Raw genomic sequence first — 4893 nt, 5'->3', positions numbered from 1 at the left:
AGCTCTTACAAACTTATTATGTAATGCATTTCTTTAGGCTTTCAGTTCACAATCTTTATCGTTATCTACTGTGAAGTGTTTACTGGTTGGCACAGATAATTGTGTGAAATTGTCTTGATGGTCTGGTGGGTTAAATTCTTAAAATAGACACTTTGGTAAGCCACTCCTCCCATGTGTTTCTCCTTTTCACAGTCGGGCAGCAATGATGTGTGATTCCAAAATACATGGTCACATGACAGTAAAAGTGTACAGTTGCCAAGATACAGGGGGCGGGTCAACTTACCCACTGGCCCAACTTACCCCACTATCCCCTGCTATGCAGAACATATGTTTTTAGCGGTTGCAAAGTAATTACTTATTCAAAAGGAGTACCTAGAAGTGCCTACAAAAGAAGTGCCTACTGCTTTATAGTTCCTGTAGGCAGTAGGTGGTATTTAGTATCCAGGAAATAGTAAAGAGCAAGTCCATTCTGAGCATAGGCCTTGTTAGACTTAGTAACATTTGGGACAGGTTTTAGCTAAGGGTCATTGTAATTTTCCATCCAGCTTTTCTGTACTACCAACTCATACATAAAATAAGTATAGACAAACCATTCTACCTCTAATTCATAAGCTAAACATTCATGATAGCTTCCCAGACCACTGAAGACCAATTCACATGTCCAGACTTCTCTCCAGCAAAGCTCAACAGGTGGCAGTGTTGTCTTGTATTTTATTTTTTCACTCGTTTGGTTCATCAGCTCAAACAGAGTCACAGGTTTCATACGCTGGAATACAGGTTCGAACAATATTGACAGCTGTAAAAAGTGATGTCAGGCACAGTGGTATGTGAGCAATGCCACTGTCTGTTAGTTCTCCCATGCTTATCTTGTCTCTGCAACCTGCTTGTTTGATGATTGAGATTTTTCCCATTACTACTTCTTTTGAGGGTTTTGCATGTGGAATTTGCAGCTTGTAAGGCCTTGCCTCCCACTGCATTCTTTACTTCCTCACACACAGAGTTCTCATTACGCAGTGCTGTATTTCAAGTGTCCTGTCCCATTTCTGTCAGCTACAGCAGTCTGTCAGAATGCAGTTCTCACCATGGCTTGGAATTGGTGTTCAGAGGAAGTAAATGCATCTATAGGACGATTACTACTTCAAAGAGGTACAACATGCCTGAAGTGACCACAAAACCATTCAGTTTATCCATAAATCTGCAGTGTTGTTGAAGTGGGGCTTGGGCATGTGTTGATCTCATAAGGCTCAATGCTTTAAACTTTCAGCTGTCAGATAGCCTGGCTGGCATTCCTTTAGCTTCAACTTCCCCCTGCGGCTGCTGATGTTAGCTAGGTCAACAGATCTCTATTGGCCCTGCAGCAGGAACATCTCACCTGCTTCTGAGTGCAGTGAAGGGTCATCAACATTTATTTTTCTTTTATGTGTATAGGTTCCATTTTCTCACAATTTAACCTGCAAAGACAACTATAAATGAGTCATCTGTGGGTCCCCAAAAAATTACTTTGTGGCATTTTCATTACTCTGTTTGTTTAAGAAATCCAACATAGCAATATTGGCTCATCTAATGGCATTAGATTGTGGTTGGATTATGTGGACTGAAAAAGGCTGTGCTGCAGTTAAGCCAATCACATTCAGATTTGCCTCCATTTCGGTATATAATGCTTACTTTTCACAATCAATCAAAAACAGTGGATAAATTCAATTACCGTCCTTTGGGGGGTATTAAGTCATATTACTCAGAAATATGTCAAAATGCACTAAAGTAGCACACTTATACTCTGGCTGTACTGTTTATGCCATACTGTATGCCGTTTAGCAAGACTAAAGGTTTAAGCTCATCAAGCTTGTTGCTCTTTTACCAGCTTGCTTCTACGGATGTCACCCAAAAGTTTTAAGTATTGTTGAATGCTTGTGTAGAACCCATTGTTTAGGGACAGTTGACAGTTCTGTTGTCCTTGGCGGGAAGTTTGGCTAAATGCCTCTTTAAGCACTAATGATGCCCCTCTTTCTTGCCTCCCTCTATTTCTGCTCGCTCCACTCACCCGCCCAGCACCTGGACCCCATCCTTGAATCCTGCTCCTGAAAACCCAGCCTTGCCATCTTTTTTTTCAAGCTGTAATTAAGGAGATGGCTAGCCAGGCTCTGCTGTAATAGTAATGAAAGAAATGTCCAACCTCACCCTCTGGCAGGGCATGGCAAAGAAAAGGAGAAGGTGTCACTGCATCTACACAATGCAGTTGGATCAAGGAGGGTCCTCGATTTGACACGTAGAGACTGGACCATCCACTCCTCTTGCTCCTCCTCTATTCTCCTCAACTGCTGCAATTCAACGCCCTCTCCGCACGCCTCCTTAACTGTAATTAGGTGGCTGTCCCTGCCGCGCGGGGCCCTTTTGACTTTCGGTGTGCGCGGCAGCCCCAGCAGATGCACCTGTCCCCTGTCTTCCTCTGTTCAGGTGAGCGAGGGCAGTTAATCTCCTGCGACCCCTGGCAGACTCTCCCAGACACCTGTCTGCCAGGTGCCGCTTTATCACCTGGCCGCTCTCTGTTCTGGCCTGGTTGAGGATAAGGAGGGCGGGAAATAGCGAGAGACAATGAGAGAGAGAAAGTTCAGCACTCTTCAGCTCCAGCTCAACCCACACCTTTCTCCCACTGCCTGGTCTTTTGTGAACAGCAGCTGCTTAGGTGTGTGTGTGTCTTTGTGTTTCAGATGTATTGGATATGTATTGTGTTTCAAAATGTATTGGAGTGATAAGAATAGTTTGGAATGGTTCTTCTAACCGAGGCATTTGAAAAGACTTTGGTAAGTTACCAGTAGCAGAACTTCTCAGTAAAGTTGTAGCACCCTACTGATGACTTATTTGACCACTTTACAATTACTTTGTTAATCTGTGATGCTCTATTTAACCAAGGTATTGGAGGCTGTACTATACTGTGAACATAATCATGGCTGAATGGTGTTGAAAAGAGTTCTAACCTCTGATAATACACCATTGACCATGAACTCAAACTTGAGTTTCAAACTCAAATCCTGCATCCAAATATGTATGTGTATATATTAGCTGAAAAACAATACATACAAAAGGGAAGTATGTTCAAAATTTATAGTATTCATAAAACAGCATGCAAAAAGTAACATGATGACCTACTACTTTCGCAGTGATTGCAAATTTAATTGACGCTTTACTATCCTATGAGGCCAGGGGAGTGGAGTTAATCGAAGCAACTGATGCCGTGAGTCACATTACAATGATAACACAGGGGACGTAGAATGTCTAGATTTCTTTCATACTATGCACATTCATACTTTATAGAACATACTTTTTTTAATGGTTGCAAAGTAAGTTCTCTTTTTCAAATGTAGCACCTAAAGAGTATGCAATTTTAGACAGCTAAATAGTACAGTAAAGTGTCTATTGGATGCACAATTTAGAATCGTGGTGAAATTAGTTGGTCATTCAGGTGTTTTTCACCTACTGTTTTATGAATACTGCATATTATGACATACTGCTCATTTGATGTGCTGCTTTTAACGTACTATATAATAATGGCATATTCAGATGCAGGGTTAGTCCCTGAAATGACAGAACAGTGCTGTGCAGTGATGCCATAAACGTGCGTTTTGCTGGATTTCAACACCACTGAAACGCACTGAACAATCAGAAGCCAGGACTGCACTTAGCCATTTTTTTATTAAAATATTTTTTGTATGACTCTCTGTAATACTTGATTTTGTTTGTTGGCATACATTTTTTTTGTGCATAATAAATGCCAAACTGTGGCTACGTTCACACTGTCAGTTTTTGGGATTGACAACCGCATTTACTTACAGGTGTGAGTCTTGAAATGTCACGTTCACACAGCAACTTACAGTAGCTTCTCGGATACTGTCTATGCACATGCAACGGGAGTCAAGCCTGTATTCCTTACCAGTTACCATAGTGACAGTGACCAAAGTAATATCAAAGATGGAGACGTCCATAAAACTGAAAGTCTTTTATGAATCAGAATGAATGAAGTCAGAATCAGTTTCTGACACAACAAGAGTTCAATCGAGCCGCAAGTTCATCCATCAAATCTTCATTAACTGACAGCAGCTTTTATATTTGGGTGGAGAGCAGAACATTTGAGTCGCGTGTAGAAAACAAAACTGACGGGAGCGGTTTAAGTACAGAACCCTGGATCTAAAACTTTCAGATGACACACAGCTAATTTCCCTCGTCACTGTAAGTTACTGAAACCACACATGAAAACACGCAACACATGGTAAACACGCGTTTATTCAGCAGAGCGACTCTCTAACACTGTATGATGTGACTGACAACTAGTTGTCCAGTCCTGTTTTGTTAACACCGCACGTGTTTTCCGAGAATGCGGTTGTGAGTCCTGAAAATTTACTGGTGTGAGTTCGGTTACAGAATGCGGTTGTCACGCCTGAAAATAACCGTACTGTGTGTGAACGTAACTGTATTAAGGACTTAAATACAGGACTGACAACCTTATTCTGCTGCTGTGTGAACATGGCCTGTATAAGTGAATGTTGACTGTCTCATTTAATTTTGTGGTCTCTTAGCCATGTAATAACTAGAGGTTGACCAATGTATCCTTTTTGCCGATTAATCGACACAGATAGTTGATTGCTGGAACTATTGGCAAAAATCCATACCGATAGTTTTTCCGGGTTGCATCCGTTGCTGAAGCGGCTGAGAAGGTCCGCTGTAATTATACAGTTCGAGAGCACCCTCTAGAGTCGGAAATCACATGCTGTTTGTTTTGACACGTGACACTGCGCGCTGCACAGAGCGGGACACTTCAGACGAACAGATTTAAAACAGACAACGAAATGTGTATACAGTACACTATAGTGCATGTTTTCATATGATTACTAAGTAATT

At 41.6% G+C, this 4893-nt stretch overlaps 1 long non-coding RNA gene across 1 annotated transcript in view; it reads right to left on the bottom strand.

Annotated features, from left to right (window-relative positions):
• LOC107730078 (uncharacterized) overlaps window positions 1-304 on the bottom strand; it is a 20578-nt gene extending 20274 nt beyond the window's left edge. Inside the window, exon 1 of the long non-coding RNA XR_001638652.1 lies at window positions 238-304. This is a non-coding gene — a long non-coding RNA (uncharacterized LOC107730078). The remainder of the gene's footprint in view (window positions 1-237) is intronic.
• Between the last annotated feature and the right edge of the window lie 4589 nt (window positions 305-4893).

Source organism: Sinocyclocheilus rhinocerous, unplaced genomic scaffold, assembly GCF_001515625.1.
Source record: "Sinocyclocheilus rhinocerous isolate Xijiao unplaced genomic scaffold, SAMN03320098_v1.1 scaffold878, whole genome shotgun sequence".
NCBI lineage: Eukaryota > Metazoa > Chordata > Actinopteri > Cypriniformes > Cyprinidae > Sinocyclocheilus > Sinocyclocheilus rhinocerous.
Note: the sequence above shows the minus strand (reverse complement) of the source record. Positions and strands in the feature narration are given on the sequence as shown.